Here is a 22773-nt window from a genome sequence, read left to right as displayed (position 1 = left end):
TAACTATTCACGTTGTTAATGTTTACATAATCCCTACCTGTTAGTATTATTAATATTGTTTATTAAGTACATTTACATAACCCATAAGATTAATGTTTGCAGTGTAGCACGACTGTCAGCTGTAATTCATGTCTTCTTTTGATATATATGTTACTGTAAAAGTCAGAAGGACGGTAAAACCTAGGATTTACCGGTCAATCTGGACATTCACCGAGGCCGTTGGTAAAAGCTCAAAATAAATATTGGACTTTTACCAGTGAAGTCTTGGTAAATGTTAACATTTCTCAACAGCATTGGTAAAAGTCAGAAATATCTGGTGTGAAGATGGAACATCTGACTTTAACCAAGCGCTGTTGGTAAATGTGCACATTTACCACGGCTTCTTTGTAAATGTAGCTGAGAAGGGTGTAATAAAAAGTGTTTCCTTGTATTTGCGTTAATTTATATTTCTTGAGAAGTATTTTGCAGCATAAATGTTTTCTATTTGCATTTTCCTATTTGTCTTTGTTCATTTGCATTTGCATTTTGAAGAATAAAAATATTTCTAATGATTAAGGCCTTCATCAGAGTTGGAAATTGCATTTAGTTAACTTTTACCACCATCATCTGCTGGTCAGAGTCAGAATTATGTGACTCAAAGTTACTTTTACCAACACATGCTGGTAAATGTAAAGATTTACTAATTCGCCCAGGTAAAAGTCCAAAATCGTTCGTTTATATGGAACACATCTGAATTTTACTAATGCTGTTGAGAAATGTTAACATTTACCAAGACTTCACCGGTAAAAGTCCAATATTACTTTTCATTTTGAGCTTTTACCGACGGCCTCAGTGAATGTCCAGATTGACCGGTAAATCCTAGGTTTTACCGTCCTTCTGACTTTTACATACACAAGGGGAGACAATAAAGCCAGAAACAAGGCGACCAAAAAAGTCCATATAAAGTGTTATGAAAAAGATTTCTTTATTAAGACATATATAAAACAGTACAAAGGACCAGACTCAAAAGATGGCACATACAGAAAGCAAACCAATGTAAAAAAAGAAACAATATGAGTAAGTGCGAGCGGACACATGGAGAGAACCCACCCAGGCGGTAAAAATGTATTATGTGAAAACATACAACTGTGTATTCATGTCTGAAATTACAGACTGCAAAGTACTTCAATATAAATATCGTATGTCCACCATATGCAGCATAGAAAGATACAAAAATATACTGAGTGTGGTAAAATTAGCCTGGTAAACTGAAGACATTACCTATTACTGCTGCAGGGTATAGGAAACTTCCAGGGGTCCGCTCACACACCTCAACGATCGTTTCGGACACTCCTTCTTCAGGGGGCATAAGAATGAGTGTCGGAAGCCGTTTTAAGTAGTGGTGAATACCGGAAGAACACACACAGGTGACTCCGGAAGTACTGGAGTTACCACGGTAACCAATAGACAAATATAAAGCATGCACCAAAATGGAGCGAAAAGCGGTGTGGCCAGTCCCTGTCACCCCGGCGCAGTACCCGCGCTAGGCCACAGCAGGAAAAACATGGGGCCCCGTGCATTACACCGCCGGGCGAGCAACAGGAAGAAGCGCCAGGAAAAAGGGGCGAAGCCAACACCACGCATACGCACTAATGGATAAAGACCGAGGAAACTCCATAAGAAGTAAGGGCAACATCCAATACTATGTATAACTAGCGGACAAAGAGAGTGAGGGACTAAAACACAGAGTACAGGCAAATATACGACTTATACAAGAACTAAGGCCTCTTGTTTAGATAATGACAATCGATATAGCAAGTGGCACACTGTGTAATGGAATTAGGACTTAGCACTATAATATGTCAAATCGCACATCTAAATATATGCAATCAATATATTATATAAATACAGCAATAGAATACTTGTATAACCATTAGTATATATAGGCTTATACATAGTTAACAGAGGCTTTAAGTATAATATTATCCAATGAGATATATATAGATAATTAAATAATTAAAGCCACAACTTATCTTAATGACAACATATACACAGTCTGAAATATACCATTATAAAGTAAGGAGGTCTTGAACTTGTTGATTGAAGGTCATCTAGCCACAGATCTTTTCACATCTCCAAAAACTAAGCAGTTATGAACTTAGATCCATTCATTAGTATCGCAGTACCAGTGCCAAGATGTAAGAAAAACCAAACAAAAACTACAAAAACCACACCGACAAACAAAATCAAGTTTTATGACGATGGAGGACGACGATAGAAGTCACTAAAAGGTAATGAATGATAAAAACAGGATTAAGAACAATATTCCAAAAAACAATGGAATGCAAAAGATGTCAAATATTGCAGTGTATAGTGATCACAGGAATGGCGCAAAACTGAGGCTCTCATTAAGGCCACGTGGGTGGACTGTGTCCAGTGTCCAGATCCACCGTGACTCTAACCGTGCTAGCCGTTGGAAAATTTTACCACCTCGAATGCCTGTCTCAATGGTATCAATGCCTTTAATCCTCAACTCTCTACTATTACAGTTATGAAATAATTTGAAATGTCTTGGTATCATTTTTAGTAAAGTGGTGTCAGCCTGATCTTTTGCAGCTATGATACCCCGCACATGCTCCCTGACCCGGACCTTCAGTTGACGTGTCGTGAGTCCGACATAGATCAGGGAGCATGGGCATATTGCATAATATATTACATTAGTAGTAGTACTTGTAATCCGCTTCTGTATCTTAAAATTATTTTGACCAGAGGAGTCACAAAAAGTGTCACTCCGATCAATATTGACACAGGCCACGCAATGGACACAGGGGGTACATCCGTGCCGAACTTTAATATTATCAAAGAACGTCTGAGGAGTTGTATGATTGTAATGGATCTGTACCAAATGATCCCGTAAATTTTTGGCCCGTCTAAAGGTGATCTGTGGTTGTTCAGGTAGCAACTTAGCAATTTTAGGGTCTGCCATAAGGATAGGCCAGGATTTCATAAGGGATGTCCTAGTTAGTTCAGCCTGTGAATTATTGTTGGTCATGAAACGTATTATATTTGAACCCTGCCCATTGTGTATATTATCATATAGTAGGCTATTCCTGTCAGACCACTTGGCTCTCTGGTATGCTCTCTTAATTGCTCTATTGCTATACCCACGTTCACGGAAACGTATTTTCAATTTCTCTGCCTCCTGTTCGAAAGTCAATTGTGTGGAACAAATACGGCAGAGGTGGAGAAATTGACCCACTGGTACTGAACGCATCTGATGTTGGGGATGTGAGGAGGTGGCGTGCAAAAGTGCATTAGTAGCAGTAGGTTTCCTATATATACTGGTACATATATTGTCGTTATCGCCCCTTTTAAAAATCACATCCAAAAACTCGATCTCATTGGGATGATGATTAACCGTGAGATGTATTTTGAGAGAGTTTCAGTTAAGCTCCTGTATCAACTCCTTAAGAGCTGGAACTGACCCCTGCCAGACCAAAAAGACATCATCGATGTACCGCGTCCAAGTGAGGACGCGGCCCATCGATGATGACCGTTGGTCTGACAGGAAGAGGTCCCTTTCCCACAGCCCCAGGAACAGGTTAGCATAGGAGGGGGCAAAAGCCGCTCCCATGGCTGTTCCCTGGAGCTGCAGGAAAAAGGACCCCTTAAAAACAAAAAAATTATGAGTCAGAGTGAATTCGAGGAGCTGAAGCGCAAGGGCCCTAAAATTGGGGGAGCAATCCGATGATCCTAGAAAGAATTTTACCGCATTCAGACCATCAGTGTGTCTGATACTCGTATATAACGATTCTACATCTGCGGTAATTAAAAGTGTATCAGGGTCAAGTGGAAGACCATCAAACATACGCAACAGGTGGGTTGTATCCCTTAGGAAGGAAGGTAATGGTTGATGGTCTTCCACTTGACCCTGATACACTTTTAGTTACCGCAAATGTAGAATCGTTGTCATTAACCCCTTTACCCCCAAGGGTGGTTTGCACGTTAATGACCAGGCCAATTTTTACAATTCTGACCACTGTCCCTTTATGAGGTTATAACTCCGAAACGCTTCAACGGATCCTGGTGATTCTGACATTGTTTTCTCGTGACATATTGTACTTCATGATAGTGGTAAAATTTCTTTGATAGTACCTGCGTTTATTTGTGAAAAAAACGGAAATTTGGCGAAAATTTTGAAAATTTTGCAATTTTCAAACTTTGAATTTTTATGCAATTAAATCACAGAGATATGTCACACAAAATACTTAATAAGTAACATTTCCCACATGTCTCCTTTACATCAGCATAATTTTGGAACCAATTTTTTTTTTTGTTAGGGAGTTATAAGGGTTAAAAGTTGACCAGCAATTTCTCATTTTTACAACACCATTTTTTTTTAGGGACCACGTCTCATTTGAAGTCATTTTGAGGGGTCTATATGATAGAAAATGCCCAAGTGTGACACCATTCTAAAAACTGCACCCCTCAAGGTGCTCAAAACCACATTCAAGAAGTTTATTAACCCTTCAGGTGTTTAATAGGAATTTTTGGAATGTTTAAATAAAAATGAACATTTAACTTTTTTACACAAAAAATTTACTTCAGCTCCAATTTGTTTTATTTTACCAAGGGTAACAGGAGAAATTGGACCCAAAAAGTTGTTGTCCAATTTGTCCTGAGTACGCTGATACCCCATATGTGGCAGTAAACCACTGTTTGGGCGCATGGGAGAGCTCGGAAGGGAAGGAGCGCTATTTGACTTTTCAATGCAAACTTGACAGGAATTGAGATGGGACGCCATGTTGCGTTTGGAGAGCCACTGATGTGCCTAAACATTGAAACCCCCCACAAGTGACACCATTTTGGAAAGTAGACCCCCTAAGGAACTTATCTGGATGTGTGGTGAGCACTTTGACCCACCAAGTGCTTCACAGAAGTTTATAATGCAGAACCGTAAAAATAAAAAATCATATTTTTTCACAAAAATTATATTTTTGCCCCCAATTTTTTATTTTTCCAAGGGTAAGAGAAGAAATTGGACCTCAAAAGTTGTTGTCCAATTTGTCCTGAGTACGCTGATACCCCATATGTGGCAGTAAACCACTGTTTGGGCGCATGGGAGAGCTCGGAAGGGAAGGAGCGCAGTTTGACTTTTCAATGCAAAATTGACAGAAATTGAGATGGGACGCCATGTTGCGTTTGGAGAGCCACTGATGTGCCTAAACATTGAAACCCCCCACAAGTGACACCATTTTGGAAAGTAGACCCCCTAAGGAACTTATCTAGAGGTGTGGTGAGCACTTTGACCCACCAAGTGCTTCACAGAAGTTTATAATGCAGAACCGTAAAAATAAAAAATCATATTTTTTCACAAAAATTATATTTTTGCCCCCAATTTTTTATTTTTCCAAGGGTAAGAGAAGAAATTGGACCTCAAAAGTTGTTGTCCAATTTGTCCCGAGTACGCTGATACCCCATATGTGGCAGTAAACCACTGTTTGGGCGCATGGGAGAGCTCGGAAGGGAAGGAGCGCCATTTGACTTTTCAATGCAAAATTGACAGGAATTGAGATGGGACGCCATGTTGCGTTTGGAGAGCCACTGATGTGCCTAAACATTGAAACCCCCCACAAGTGACACCATTTTGGAAAGTAGACCCCCTAAGGAACTTATCTGGATGTGTGGTGAGCACTTTGACCCACCAAGGGCTTCACAGAAGTTTATAATGCAGAGCCATAAAAATAAAACAAAATTTTTTTCCCACAAAAATTATTTTTTAGCCCCCAGTTTTGTATTTTCTCTAGGGTAAGAGGAGAAATTGGACCACAAAAGTTGTTGTCCAATTTGTCCTGAGTACGCTGATACCCCATATGTGGGGGGGAACCACCGTTTGGGCGCATGGGAGGGTTCGGAAGGGAAGGAGCGCCATTTGGAATGCAGACTTAGATGGAATGGTCTGCAGGCGTCACATTGCGTTTGCAGAGCCCCTAATGTACCTAAACAGTAGAAACCCCCCACAAGTGACACCATTTTGGAAAGTAGACCCCCTAAGGAACTCATCTTGATGTGTTGTGAGAGCTTTGAACCCCCAAGTATTTCACTACAGTTTATAACGCAGAGCCATGCAAATAAAAAATATTTTTTTTTCCACAAAAATTATATTTTAGCCCCCAGTTTTGTATTTTTCCAAGGTTAGCAGGAGAAATTGGACCCTAAATGTTGTTGTCCAATTTGTCCTGAGTACGCTGATACCCGATATGTGGGGGGGAACCACCGTTTGGGCGCATGGGAGGGCTCGGAAGGGAAGGAGCATCATTTGGAATGCAGACTTAGATGGATTGGTCTGCAGGCGTCACATTGCGTTTGCAGAGCCCCTAATGTACCTAAACAGTAGAAACCCCCCACAAGTGACACCATTTTGGAAAGTAGACCCCCTAAGGAACTTATCTGGATGTGTGGTGAGCACTTTGACCCACCAAGGGCTTCACAGAAGTTTATAATGCAGAGCCATAAAAATAAAACAAAATTTTTTTCCCACAAAAATTATTTTTTAGCCCCCAGTTTTGTATTTTCTCTAGGGTAAGAGGAGAAATTGGACCACAAAAGTTGTTGTCCAATTTGTCCTGAGTACGCTGATACCCCATATGTGGGGGGGAACCACCGTTTGGGCGCATGGGAGGGTTCGGAAGGGAAGGAGCGCCATTTGGAATGCAGACTTAGATGGAATGGTCTGCAGGCGTCACATTGCGTTTGCAGAGCCCCTAATGTACCTAAACAGTAGAAACCCCCCACAAGTGACACCATTTTGGAAAGTAGACCCCCTAAGGAACTCATCTTGATGTGTTGTGAGAGCTTTGAACCCCCAAGTATTTCACTACAGTTTATAACGCAGAGCCATGCAAATAAAAAATATTTTTTTTTCCACAAAAATTATTTTTTAGCCCCCAGTTTTGTATTTTCCCAAGGGTAACAGGAGAAATTGGTCCACAAAAGTTGTTGTCCAATTTGTCCTGAGTACGCTGATACCCGATATGTGGGGGGGAACCACCGTTTGGGCGCATGGGAGGGCTCGGAAGGGAAGGAGCATCATTTGGAATGCAGACTTAGATGGATTGGTCTGCAGGCGTCACATTGCGTTTGCAGAGCCCCTAATGTACCTAAACAGTAGAAACCCCCCACAAGTGACCCCATATTGGAAACTAGACCCCTCAATGAACTTATCTAGATGTGTTGTGAGAACTTTGAACCCCCAAGTGTTTCACTACAGTTTATAACGCAGAGCCGTGAAAATAAAAAATCTTTTTGTTTTCCCACAAAAATTATTTTTTAGCCCCCAGTTTTGTATTTTCCCAAGGGTAACAGGAGAAATTGGTCCACAAAAGTTGTTGTCCAATTTGTCCTGAGTACGCTGATACCCGATATGTGGGGGGGAACCACCGTTTGGGCGCATGGGAGGGCTCGGAAGGGAAGGAGCATCATTTGGAATGCAGACTTAGATGGATTGGTCTGCAGGCGTCACATTGCGTTTGCAGAGCCCCTAATGTACCTAAACAGTAGAAACCCCCCACAAGTGACCCCATATTGGAAACTAGACCCCTCAATGAACTTATCTAGATGTGTTGTGAGAACTTTGAACCCCCAAGTGTTTCACTACAGTTTATAACGCAGAGCCGTGAAAATAAAAAATCTTTTTGTTTTCCCACAAAAATTATTTTTTAGCCCCCAGTTTTGTATTTTCCCAAGGGTAACAGGAGAAATTGGTCCACAAAAGTTGTTGTCCAATTTGTCCTGAGTACGCTGATACCCCATATGTTGGGGTAAACCCCTGTTTGGGCACACAGGAGAGCTCGGAAGGGAAGGAGCACTGTTTTACTTTTTCAACGCAGAATTGGCTGGAATTGAGATCGGACGCCATGTCGTGTTTGGAGAGCCCCTGATGTGCCGAAACAGTGGAAACCCCCCAATTATAACTGAAACCCTAATCTAAACACACCCCTAACCCTAATTCCAACGGTAACCCTAACCACACCTCTAACCCTGACACACCCCTAACCCTAATCCCAACCCTATTCCCAACTGTAAATGTAATCTAAACCCTAACCCTAACTTTAGCCCCAACCCAAACTGTAGCCCCAACCCTAACCCTAGCCCTAACCCTAACCCTAGCCCTAATCCTAGCCCTAACCCTAGCCCTAACCCTAGCCCTAACCCTAGCCCTAACCCTAGCCCTAACCCTAGCCCTAACCCTAGCCCTAACCCTAACCCTAGCCCTAACCCTAGCCCTAACCCTAGCCCTAACCCTAGCCCTAGCCCTAACCCTAGCCCTAACCCTAGCCCTAATGGGAAAATGGAAATAAATACATTTTTTTTTATTTTTCCCTAACTAAGGGGGTGATGAAGGGGGGTTTGATTTACTTTTATAGCGAGTTTTTTAGCGGATTTTTATGATTGGCAGCCGTCACACACTGAAAGACCCTTTTTATTGCAAAAAATATTTTTTGCAATACCACATTTTGAGAGCTATAATTTTTCCATATTTTGGTCCACAGAGTCATGTGAGGTCTTGTTTTTTGCGGGACGAGTTGACGTTTTTATTGAAAACATTTTTGGGCACGTGACATTTTTTTATCGCTTTTTATTCCGATTTTTGTGAGGAAGAATGACCAAAAGCCAGCTATTCATGAATTTCTATTGGGGGAGGCGTTTATACCGTTCCGCGTTTGGTAAAATTGATAAATCAGTTTTATTCTTCGGGTCAGTACGATTACAGCGATACCTCATTTATATCATTTTTTTATGGTTTGGTGCTTTTATACGATAAAAACTATTTTACAGAAAAAATAATTATTTTTGCATCGCTTTATTCTCAGGACTATAACTTTTTTATTTTTTTGCTGATGATGCTGTATGGCGGCTCTTTTTTTGCGGGACAATATGACGCTTTCAGCGGTACCATGGTTATTTATATCTGTCCTTTTGATCGCGTGTTATTCCACTTTTTGTTCGGCGGTATGATAATAAAGCGTTGTTTTTTGCCTCGTTTTTTTTTTTTTTTTCTTACGGTGTTTACTGAAGGGGTTAACTAGTGGGCCAGTTTTATAGGTCGGGCCGTTACGGACGCGGCGATACTAAATATGTGTACTTTTATTGGTTTTTTTTTTTTATTTAGATGAAGAAATGTATTTATGGGAATAATATTTTTTTTTTTTTTTCATTATTTTGGAATATTTTTTTTTATTTTTTTTACACATTTGGAAATTTTTTTTTTTACTTTTTTACTTTGTCCCAGGGGGGGACATCACAGATCAGTGATCTGACAGTTTGCACAGCACTCTGTCAGATCACTGATCTGATAGGAGTGCAGGCTGCTTCACAGTGCCTGCTCTGAGCAGGCTCTGTGAAGCCACCTCCCTCCCTGCAGGACCCGGATCCGCGGCCATCTTGGATCCGGGGCTCGAGCAGGGAGGGAGGTGAGGAGACCCTCGCAGCAACGCGATCACATCGCGTTGCTGCGGGGGGCTCAGGGAAGCCCGCAGGGAGCCCCCTCCCTGCGCGGTGCTTCCCTGTACCGCCGGCACATCGCGATCATCTTTGATCGCGGTGTGCCAGGGGTTAATGTGCCGGGGGCGGTCCGTGACCGCTCCTGGCACATAGTGCCGGATGTCAGCTGCGATAAGCAGCTGACACCCGGCCGCGATCGGCCGCGCTCCCCCCGTGAGCGCGGCCGATCGGCTATGACGTACTATCCCGTCCAGGGTCAGATAAGCCCAGGGCACCTCGACGGGATAGTACGTCTAAGGTCACAGAGGGGTTAAGATTAGTTGTGGCTTTAATTATTTAATTATCTATATATATCTCATTGGATAATATTATACTTAAAGCCTCTGTTAACTATGTATAAGCCTAAATATACTAATGGTTATACAAGTATTCTATTGCTGTATTTATATAATATATTGATTGCATATATTTAGATGTACGATTTGGCATATTATAGTGCTAGGTCCTAATTCCATTGCACAGTGTGCCACTTGCTACATCGATTGTCATTATCTAAACAAGAGGCCTTAGTTCTTGTATAAGTCGTATATTTGCCTGTACTCTGTGTTTTAGTTCCTCACTCTCTTTGCCTGCTAGTTATACATAGTATTGGATGTTGCCCTTACTTCTTTTGGAGTTTCCTCGGTCTTTATCCATTAGTGCGCATGCGCGGTGTTGGCTCCGCCCCTTTTTTCCAGCGCTTCTTCCTGTTGCTCGCCCGGTGGTGTAATGCATGGGGCCCCGTGTTTTTCCTGCTGTGGCTTAGCGGGGACTGGCCACACCGCTTTTCGCTCCATTTTGGTGCATTCTTTATATTTGTCTATTGGTTACCGTGGTAACTCCAGTACTTCCGGAGTCACCTGCGTGTGTTCTTCCGGTATTCACCACTCCTTAAACCGGCTTCCGACACTCATTCTTATGCCCCCTGAAGAAGGAGTGTCCGAAACGATCGTTGGGGTGTGTGAGCGGACCCCTGGAAGTTTCCTATACCCTGCAGCAGTAATAGGTAATGTCTTCAGTTTACCTGGCTAATTTTACCGCACTCAGTATATTTTTGTATCTTTCTATGCTGCATATGGTGGACATACGATTTTTATGTTGAAGTACTTTGCAGTCTGTAATTTCAGACATGCACACACAGTTGTATGTTTTCACATAATACATTTTTACCGCCTGGGTGGGTTCTCTCCATGTGTCCGCTCGCACTTACTCATATTGTTTCTTTTTTTACATTGGTTTGCTTTCTGTATGTGCCATCTTTTGAGTCTTAATAAAGAAATCTTTTTCATAACACTTTATATGGACTTTCTTGGTCGCCTTGTTTCTGGCTTTATTGCCTCCCCTTGTGTATGTGCTCTGTTAGCGATCAGTCCACAATAATTAATCCACCAAGTTTCAGCTGGCCAGCATTATGGTTCTAATATATTATTAGTAAACATTATCGGTTCCCAATTTCTGCCATGCTGAATATATATTGGGTTGTGAGTTTTGTATTTTCTGACTTTTACAGTAACATATACATAAGATTGATGTTTGAAGTGGTTATATGGCATTTCTATGTACTTAATTGCCTCTGACCTGTGGTTCCACCATTGGTAGTTTTCACTATCAGAATATCCCTTATTGCTACAGTTATGTTTTTATTAATTACATAATAAAGTACTCCTTTTAATGTTATTGTTATTTTTGGCGCAATCCTTTGTTTATATGGGCTAAAAGGTAGTAATGGCAGACACTATAAAAGCTTTTAAAAAAGGGCTGGATGATTTTCTCAGTACACATAACATTGTAGGTTATAGTTAATTTAGTGACAAAATGTATGAGTGGTGGAGAAAGGTTGAACTTGATGGACCTAGGTCTTTTTTCAACCTATTTAACTATGTCCATGATTGCCACATCAGGATCTTGAAATGTACAGTATATACAGTAAGTATATGTGAACAGAGGGACAGAGGAAGGACCAAGTAGGTAATGGCTGATTACTATTAAGCTCCCCCCTCATGATTGATAGGGGTGATGAATGAATTACAGTTTCTCTAAGTGTAAATTGAATCTTATTGCATATCTCTGATGTAATGTGTCTAATCTCTGTGATGTGTCTATTTAGACACTCTAAAGACTCATTTAAGTTTCACAATTTTTATGACTTGTTCTCTGGTCTAGACTTGGTCACCACAGTGGGTGGATTCATAGACTTCCGAAAATCATTTATTTTTCTTTGTCTTCATAAATCATATGCAACATCAAAAATGACTTAACTCCAGATTAGAAATATATCTTTTATAATACGCAAAACATCCCAAAAAGTAATATTTTTTACTCTATTATCGTAAATTTTCAAAAGTTTACTAACTTCTGTCGAGTGGCACAGAAAGTCGTCTAATCTTCTGATACAGTTGTGCTCAAAAGTTTACATACCCCAGCAGAATTTTTGCTTTCTTAGCCTTTTTTTCAGAGAATATGAACGATAACACCAACATTTTTCTTCCACTCATGGTTAGTGGTTGGGTGAAGTCATTTATTGTCCAAACACTGTGTTTTCTCTTTTTAAATCATAATGACAACCCAAAACTTCCAAATGACCCTGATCAAAAGTTTACATACCCTGGTGATTTTGGCCTGATAACATGCACAGAAGTTGACACAAATGGGTTTTAATGGCTACTAAAGGTAACATCCTCACCTGTGACCTGTTTGGTTATAATCAGTGTGTGTGCATAAAAGCTGACTGAGTTTCTGGGATCCAGACAGACTCTTGCATCTTTCATCCAGCTACTGATGCTTCTGAATTGTGAGTCATGGGGAAAGAAAAAGAATTGTTATTGGTTCTACAGGAAAAGGTAGTTGAACTGTATAAAACAGGAAAGGGATACAAAAAGATATCCAAGGAATTGATAATGTCAGTCAGCAGCATTCAAACTGTGATTAACAAATGGACAATCAGGGGCTCTGTAAAAACAAAACCACGGTCAGGTAGACCCACAAAAATGTCATCCTAAGCTGCCAGGAAAATTGTTGGAATGCAAAGAAAAACCCCAAATAACATCAGTTGAGACATACAAGACTCTGAAAACTAGCGGAGTGGCTGTTTCAAGATGCACAATATGGAGGTACTTGAAAAAATGCCATTACTATGCAAATGCCACAACGTTTCTCACCTACAATACACTAAACAGCACAGAGACAAGCCTCAAAACTTCTGCAATAAGGTAATTTGGAGTGATGAGACCAAAATTGAACTTACTGGCCACAACCATAAACGTTACATTTGGAGAGGTCAACAAGACCTTTGATGAAAGGAACACCACTCCTACTGTCAAGCACATAGGTGGATCGCAGATGTTTTGGGGATAGGTGAGCTACAAAAGCACAGGAAACTTGGTAAAAGTTGAAGGAAAGATGAATGCAGCACGTTATCAGCAAATACTGTAGGCAAATTTGCACTCATCAGCCTGGAAGCTGCGCATGGGATGTACGATCCAAAACACAAGGACAGGTAAGCCTGTCATTGGCTACAACAGAACAAAGTGAAGGTTCTGGAGTGGCCATCTCAGTTTCCTGAATGCAATTTTATTGAGCCACTCTGGTCTGGGGAGATCTCAAGCTTGCAGTTCATTCTAGTCAGCATAGGAATTTGCAGGAACTGAAGGCTTTTTGCCTAAAAGTGTGGGCAGCTTTACCATCTGATAAAATAAAGAACTTCATCCACAACTACCACAAAAGACTTCAATCTGTCATTGATGTTATTAGAAATACCCTGGTTTAGGGAAAGAGGGGAAAAAAAAAAAAAAGAGACAAGTGCGGCGCTTCCTCTGAGCGTAATACGTTTTTACCAACAAGTTAAAAACATTTCTTTTATTTGTAGTTATGCTCACCTTCTATCGGTAAGAAATGCACGTTGAGATTCTCAAGGAATCAATTCTTTAGGCAACTCTTCTTCGTATGTTGTATAATCCAATAAGGTGTGCAGCTCACTTTGGAGAACTATGTGTTGATCCTGCTTCAGATCCACATAGGTGGCAATTTCAAAGAGAAAAAAAAAAAAAACTCCAAGTAAATGTGGCGCTAAGCACCTACGGATTTTTTGAATTCATCCACTTCAAGTGAAAAATGTTAAAAAATTCATTTATTTTCTCAAAATAAAAAAATAAAAAAATAAAATATATTTGTAAATTTTTTTAAAAAACAGTACAACGCGTTTCGGCTGCTATTTTTACAGTGCAGCCTTCATCAGGTAGTAAAAAAACAAAAAGAACAAACAATACAATAAGCACTATAAAATGATGTTACAACCTCCAAGTTCTCCAAGGACCATGTAGTTAGTCATCAGGAAAGGAGAACCTGATCCCCGGTCCCGCCCTGCTAATCCCTTCTAGGAACCCTCATAAATAAGAGAACTTGGAGGTTGTAACATCATTTTATAGTGCTTATTGTATTGTTTGTTCTTTTTGTTTTTTTACTACCTGATGAAGGCTGCACTGTAAAAATAGCAACCGAAACGCGTTGTACTGTTTTTTAAAAAATTTACAAATATATTTTATTTTTTTATTTTGAGAAAATAAATGAATTTTTTAACATTTTTCACTTGAAGTGGATGAATTCAAAAAATCCGTAGGTGCTTAGCGCCACATTTACTTGGAGTTTTTTTTTTCTCTTTGTCATTGATGTTAGAGAGGGCAATACACAGTATTAAAAATGTGGTATGTAAACTTTTGATCAGGGTTATTTGGATGTTTTGGGTTGTCATTATGATTTAAAAAGAAAAAACACAGTAGTTTTACAATGAATGGCTTCACCCAACCACTAACCATGAGTGGTGAAAAAAGGTCAAGAAAGCAAAAATTCTGCTGGGGTATGTAAACTTTTGAGCACAACTGTGTGTAATAAAATAATCTGTAGCCTTGTTTTGGTACAGTGAAACATACATACTAATAAAAATAAAAGTGCCAGAACAACTAGCTTCACACCTCAAGTTCCTCTGGGAGTTTAATTTAAAAAAAAAAATACTTCAAAGTCTATGGCATAAAAAAGAAGCAGGCAATGTAAATAAAAGTTCTTGCAAAGTAAAGTACTGTATCTTTATCTGACGATGATAAGTAGCTGGGACATTATCTTTCTTGGTAAGTAAATTTGTATTGCAACATAGTGAATGGTAGCACATACTGTAGCCTGATGCAACAATCTGTATTTTTGCAATGTATGAGCTCAACAAGTCCTATTACTATTTTGTTAACCCTTTTACCCCTGAAGGTGATTTGCACATTAATGACTGGACAATTTTTAAAATTCTGAACACTGTCCCTGGAACAATTCAATGGATCACGGTGATTCTAAGTTTGTTTTCTCATGACATATTGATCTTCACGATAGTGGTACAATTTCTTTGATATGACTTGCATTTATTTGTGAAAAAAGCTGAAATTTGGCAAAAATTTTAAAAATGTACAATTTTCCAATTTTGAATTAAATCCCTTAAATCACAGAGATATGTCACATAAAATACTTAATAAGTAACATTCCCCCATGTCTAGTTTACATCAGCACAATTTTGGAACCAAATTTTTTTTTGTTAGGAAGTTATAAGGGTTAAAAGCTGAACAGTGATTTCTCATTTTTACAACACCATTTTTTAAGGGACCACATCACTATTGAAGTCACTTTGAGGGGTATATATTGTAGAAAATAACCCAAAAGTGACACTATTCTAAAAACTGCAGCCCTCAAGGTGCTCAAAACCACATTAAAGACATATTTTAACCCTTCAGATGCTTCACATGAATTTTTGGAATGTTTTAAAAAAATGAACATTTAACTTTTCTCACAAAAAATTTGCTTCAGGTCCAAATTTTTTTATTTTCCCAAGGGTAACAGGAGAAATTGAACCTCAATATATGTTGTGCAATTTGTTCAGAGTATGCTGATACCCCATATGTGCGGGTAAACCACTGGGCGCATCTCAGAGCTCAGAAGGGAAGGAGCGCCATTTAACTAAATCAATGCCAAATTGGCTGAAATTGAGATCAGACACCATGCCCCTGATGTGCCTAAACAGTGGAAACACCCGACATGTGACACCCTTTTGGAAACTAGACCCTCCAAGGAACTTATCTAGATGTGTGGTAAGCACTTTGAACTCTCAAGTTTATAGCATAGAGCTGTGAAAAAAAATCATATTTTTTCCTCAACAATGATCTGTTTGCCCCCAATTTTTTATTCTCCCAAGGGTAACAGGAGAAATTTGACCCCAAATGTTGTTGTCCAATTTGTACTGAGTACACTGATACCCCATATGTAGGGTTAAACCATTGTTTGGGCGCATGGCAGAGCTCGGATGGGAAGGTGCGCCATTTGACTTTCTCAATGCAAAATTGGCTGGAATTGACATCGGATGCTATGTCATGTTTGGAGAGCCCCTGATGTGCATAAACAGTAGAATCCCCCCACAGGTGACACCATTTTGGAAACTAGACACCTGAAGGAGCTTATCTAGATGTGTGGTAAGAACTTTTAACCCCCAAGTGCTTCACAGAAGTTTATGATCTATAGCCGTGAAAATAAAAAATCATATTTTTTTCCACAAAAATGATTTTTTGCCCCCAATTTTTTTTTACCAAGGGTAACAGGAGAAACTATACCCTAAAAGTTTTTCTGCAATTTGTTTTGAGTATGTTGATACCCCATATGTGGGATTAAACCACTGTTTTGAGCTGTAGAGATTGTACTCACTCCGGTGCGGCTGGAGGAAGACAAGAGCCGTATTTCTACAAAAAAGTCAGTGCAGGTTTATTTGCTCTGTAAACCCCTAAGCAATAACAAAAGTTCCACGGCCTTTAGGCTGGCGATTCAACACAAAATGTCCTTAGCAAGGCCTGGGCACAAAGGCTGGGCAATATCCAGCATGCAGGCTCGATCTGGAGCCACACACACAGGAGGGCTTTTCCCTCACCAGACACAGACCATGAGCCAAACAAAAGCTTACATTATTTAGGCTGTAAACACACCCACATGTGAGTTATTTTGGTAGCCAGATCCGCATATCTCTCATAGCTACTCGCAACTCAGACTCAGGTGCACCAAACAACATCATCCTAGTGCTTACGTGCACTAGAGAAAAATACTCCGGGTTACATCACAGGGAGCAGCCATCCCTGTGACACATACAGTGGGGCAAAAAAGTATTTAGTCAGTCAGCAATAGTGCAAGTTCCACCACTTAAAAAGATGAGAGGCGTCTGTAATTTACATCATAGGTAGACCTCAACTATGGGAGACAAACTGAGAAAAAAAAATCCAGAAAATCACATTGTCTGTTTTTTTATCATTTTATTTGCATATTATGGTGGAAAATAAGTATTTGGTCAGAAACAAACAATCAAGATTTCTGGCTCTCACAGACCTGTAACTTCTTCTTTAAGAGTCTCCTCTTTCCTCCACTCATTACCTGTAGTAATGGCACCTGTTTAAACTTGTTATCAGTATAAAAATACACCTGTGCACACCCTCAAACAGTCTGACTCCAAACTCCACTATGGTGAAGACCAAAGAGCTGTCAAAGGACACCAGAAACAAAATTGTAGCCCTGCACCAGGCTGGGAAGACTGAATCTGCAATAGCCAACCAGCTTGGAGTGAAGAAATCAACAATGGGAGCAATAATTAGAAAATGGAAGACATACAAGACCACTGATAATCTCCCTCGATCTGGGGCTCCACGCAAAATCCCACCCCGTGGGGTCAGAATGATCACAAGAACGGTGAGCAAAAATCCCAGAACCACGCGGGGGGACCTAGTGAATGAACTGCAGAGAGCTGGGACCAATGTAACAAGGCCTACCATAAGTAACACACTACGCCACCATGGACTCAGATCCTGCAGTGCCAAACGTGTCCCACTGCTTAAGCCAGTACATGTCCGGGCCCGTCTGAAGTTTGCTAGAGAGCATTTGGATGATCCAGAGGAGTTTTGGGAGAATGTCATATGGTCTGATGAAACCAAACTGGAACTGTTTGGTAGAAACACAACTTGTCGTGTTTGGAGGAAAAAGAATACTGAGTTGCATCCATCAAACACCATACCTACTGTAAAGCATGGTGGTGGAAACATCATGCTTTCGGGCTGTTTCTCTGCAAAGGGGCCAGGACGACTGATCCGGGTACATGAAAGAATGAATGGGGCCATGTATCGTGAGATTTTGAGTGCAAACCTCCTTCCATCAGCAAGGGCATTGAAGATGAAACGTGGCTGGGTCTTTCAACATGACAATGATCCAAAGCACACTGCCAGGGCAACGAAGGAGTGGCTTCGTAAGAAGCATTTCAAGGTCCTGGAGTGGCCTAGCCAGTCTCCAGATCTCAACCCTATAGAAAACCTTTGGAGGGAGTTGAAAGTCCGTGTTGCCAAGTGAAAAGCCAAAAACATCACTGCTCTAGAGGAGATCTGCATGGAGGAATGGGCCAACATACCAACAACAGTGTGTGGCAACCTTGTGAAGACTTACAGAAAACGTTTGACCTCTGTCATTGCCAACAAAGGATATATTACAAAGTATTGAGATGAAATTTTGTTTCTGACCAAATACTTATTTTTCACCATAATATGCAAATAAAATGTTAAAAAAACAGACAATGTGATTTTCTGGATTTTTTTTTCTCAGTTTGTCTCCCATAGTTGAGGTCTACCTATGATGTAAATTACAGACGCCTCTCATCTTTTTAAGTGGTGGAACTTGCACTATTGCTGACTGACTAAATACTTTTTTGCCCCACTGTATCTCCCATTGATTACACAGTCATCAGCCTCTTTACAAGGTCCATGGCAGAGCTCGGAAGGGAAAGAGCGCTGTTTGACTTTCTCAATGCAAAATTGGCTGGAATTGAGATTGGACGCCATGTCGTGTTTGGAAAGCCCCTGATGTGCCTAAACAGTAGAAACTCCTGACAAGTGACAAAATTTTAGAACCTAGACCCCCAAGGAGCTTGTCTAGATGTGTGGTGAGCACTTTGAACCCCCAAGTGCTTCACAAAAGTTTATAACATCATATTTTTTCCACAAAATGATCTTTTTGCTCCCAATTTTTTATTTTACCAAGGGTAACAGGAGAAATTGGACCCCAAAAGATGTTGGACAATTTGTCCTGAGTATACTGGGGTAAACCACTGTGGGGCACGTGGCAGAGCTCGGAAGGGAATGAGCGCCGTTTGGCCAGCTGGAATTGAGATCTGACACCATGTTGCATTTGGAGAGCTCCTGATGTGCCTAAACAGTGGAATCCCCCAGAAGTGACCCCATTTTGGAAACTAGACCCCCAAGGAACTTTTCTAGATGTGTGGCGACCACTATAAACCCTTTAAGTGCTTTACAGAAGTTTGTATCGTAGAGCCGTGAAAATAAAAACTTCATATTTTTTATTTTGCCAAGGGTAACAGGAGAAATTGGAATTGTCTTATTTTTTGGTTTTGTCTTTTTACAGGAGAACGAAGGCTTCGGTGGAATAGGCGTTAAGTGAGTATAACTGTGTTTGTAGTTTTAAATAAAAACGGAAAAGTGAGTTTTGTTTTATTTCTAATAGAAGACTTTATTCTGGCTGTGTCTTTATTTACCATACAACTATAGGATTAGTAATGGATAGGTGTCTTATCGACGCTTCTCCATTACTAAGCCGTGGGCTTGATGTCACCAGACAATACAAAGGTAACATCATCCACACAAATATGAACCCCACTTGCCACCGCTGCAGGGCACGTGAGAAGAGCTAGACACATTGCCAGAATAGGCACATCTGAAAGATGTGCCTTTTCTGGGCAGCTGTGCGCTGCTGTTTTTAGGCCGGGGGGTCAATATCCATGGCCCCTTACCAGCCTGAAAATACCAGTCCCCAACTGTGAGCTTTAGCAAGGCTGGTTGTCAAAAATGGGGGGACCACATGCTGTTTTTTTAAATCATTTATTTAAATATTTAAAAAGACAGCATGGGACCCTCTATCCTTGATAGCATGCGTTGCTAATGCTGACAGCTGAGGGTTGCAACTCCTGGCTGTGAGCTTTGCCTGGCTGGTTATAGAAAATACAGGGGAACCCATGCTGCTTTATTCATTTATTTATTTATAGCGCAGGCAGTGGCTGATAAATACCCTCATCAGCCACTCCTGATGTCACTGTTATTTGCAGAAGTAGGGGTATTCTGATGGGAATAACAATCCCATCAGCCGCCTGCTGTCTTTTTTATCCCTTAAATGTAACTCTTATCATTATCCTCTGCTCACACTGATCACTGGCAGAGCAGGGAGAATGATGAGAGCTGTGTTCGGCACCCAGTCTGGGGAACAGCGCTTACTGTAATGCTGTTCCCTGACACCCGTCCGTGTGGTATTGATGCGGCACACGGTTACCACACGTGTGATGCAAATATTACACACACGAACACTGACATATACAGTACCAGAAATATCAGCACGTGTGAAAGAGACTTTATAGCGGATTTTTATGTTTGGCTGCTGTCACACTAAAAGACGCTTTTTATTGCAAAAAATAGTTTTTCCATCACCATATTTTGAGAGCTATAATTTTTCTATATTTTGGCCCACAGAGTTATGTGAGGTCTTGTTTTTTGCAGGACAATTTGATGTTTTTATTGGTACCATTTTCAGGCACATAACATTTTTTGATCACATCCTATTCCGATTTTTGGGAGGCAGAAAGAACAAAAAACAGCAATTCATAAATTTCTTTTTTTTTGAGGGGGGTGATGTCAATCCGTATGTGGTAAAATCAATAAAGCAGTTTTATTCTTCGGGTTATTTTGATTACAGCGATACCTCATTTATATCTTTTTTATGTTTTGGTGCTTTTGCACAATAAAAACTATTTTATAGAAAAAATAATTATTTTTGCATCACTTTATTCTGAGAGCTATAACTTTTTTTATTTTTCCATTGATGGAGTTTTATGGCAGCTTGCATTTTGCGGGATATTATGATGTTTTCAGTGGTACCAAGTTTATTTATATCCATCTTTTTGATTGCGTGTTATTCCACTTTTTGTTTGGCTGTATGATGATAAAGCATTGTTTTTTGCCTTTTTTTTTATAGTGTTCACTAAATGGGTTAACTAGTGGGACAGTTGTGTTTTTTGTTTTTACAAATAAATTATTATTATTATTTATTTATTTATATAGCACAATTGATTCAATGATGCTTTACATGAGAAGGGGTTACATACAAGTTACAGATATCACTTACAGTAAACAAACTAACAATGACAGACTGATACAGAAGGGCGAGGACCCTGCCGGGCTTACGTTCTACAGGATTATGGGGAAGGAGACAGTAGGTTGAGGGTTTCAGGAGCTCTGGTGTTGGTGAGGCGGTAGCTTCGGTAGTGATGGAAATGCAAGTCATATTGAAATATTTTTTATCACTATCATGATATACAATATGTCACGAAAAAACTATTTCAGAATCAGTGGGATCCATTCCAGAGTTATTATCACATAAAGTGACACTGGTTAAAATTGTAAGATTTAGTCTTGTCATAAAATGCAAACAGCCCTGTTGGGTAAATAAGTTAAGGTGGCAATTTACGTTAGCTAAAATGTATTGTTTCAGACCTCCTTTTCCCTAAAACACAATCATTGTTGGATCAAAATGGTAGATTCAGCTAACATTTTTCTTTTTTAGTTTTTGGTACATAATTTTGCTAAATAAGCAGGTCATTTTTCTTTTTTTCGATGAACAAGCAAGCCATCTTAACCTGTGCATCTATTGATGGTGTCATAGTAGTAAGCAGCCACAGGGAATCCCATATTTCTTTAATGTCACAGGTAAGTCATAATCAGGCATAAATCTGATATCCATCCATAATTCCACACCCACACCCACATTCTCTCACAGCGGAGCAGTGTTAATCCCAGATGTATTCTGAGCCATGGGTCTGAGCCAAACGCTTATGGAGGAAAACACGCACACCAGAAGACTTCATACACTTCAAATTTATGTTAAGGACCTATAACTCGCCAAACAGACTTACTTCACCACCCTGATCTCCTCACTATCCAACAACCCCAATAATTTTTTGACACCTTTCACTCGCTCCACAGGCCTAAAACACAAGCCCCTATCACAGACATTTGTGCTAATGACCTGGCTTCCCACTTTATAGAGAAAATAGACAATGTCCATCAGGAAATCCACTCCCAGACACCAAGTGCAGTGACTCCCATCCCTCCCTGCATCTCCTCTGGCTCACTCTCCACATTCGATCCCATCACAGAAGAAGAAGTCTCCAGGATCCTCTCCTCTTCTCGTCCGACTACATGCACCACTGTCCCCATTCCCTCACACCTCCTCCAGTCTCTCTCTCCAGTTGTCACAATTCACCTAACTGCAATCATTAATCTCTCCCTCTCCTCTGGCATTTTTCCCTCCTCCTTCAAACACTCTATCATTACTCCATTACTAAAGAAACCCTCCCTCGACCCATCCTGCACAAACAACTACAGACCAGTCTCCAATCTCCCCTTCATCTCTAAACTCTTGTAGTGCCTGATCTACTCCCGCCTTACCCGTTACCTCTCCACTCACTCCCTCCTAAACCCTTCACAGTTCGGTTTACGCCCCCTACATTCGACAGAAACTGCACTCATCAAAGTGACCAATGACTTTCTGACAGCAAAATGTAATGGTGACCACTCTCTGCTCATTCTTCTCGACCTTTCTGTAACTTTCGACACTGTTGACCACCCGCTCCTACTCTCTAGGCTCCAGTCACTAGGCATTAAGGACACTGCTCTCCTGGTTCTCTTCCTATCTTTCTGACCGCTCCTTCACTGTTCTGTTCTCTGGCTCCACTTCATCTCCTCTTCCTCTCACTGTCAGGGTACCTCAGGGCTCAGACCTTGGCCCCCTTCTCTTCTCCCTCTGCACAGGCCCAATTGGACAGACCATCAGCAGATTTGGCTTTCAGTACCATCTTTATGCCAACGACACACAACTATACACATCATTCCCTGACCTTACCCCCGCTGTACTACAGAATGCCACTGACTGTCTGTCTGCAGTCTCCAACATCATGTCCGCTCTCTATCTGAAATTCAACCTCTCCAAAACTGAACTTCTTCTGCTCCCGCCATCTACTAACCTCCCTAAATCTGACATTACGCTCTCCGTGGGTGGCATCATAATAACACCCTGGCAGCAGGTGCGATGTCTGGGTGTTATGTTTGACTCCGATCTCTCCTTCACCTCCCATATACAATC

The sequence above is a fragment of the Ranitomeya imitator genome, chromosome 5 (assembly GCF_032444005.1).
Source record: "Ranitomeya imitator isolate aRanImi1 chromosome 5, aRanImi1.pri, whole genome shotgun sequence".
Classification (NCBI taxonomy): domain Eukaryota; kingdom Metazoa; phylum Chordata; class Amphibia; order Anura; family Dendrobatidae; genus Ranitomeya; species Ranitomeya imitator.
The sequence above is the reverse complement of the archived record's forward strand: the minus strand, read 5'-3'. Positions refer to the sequence as shown.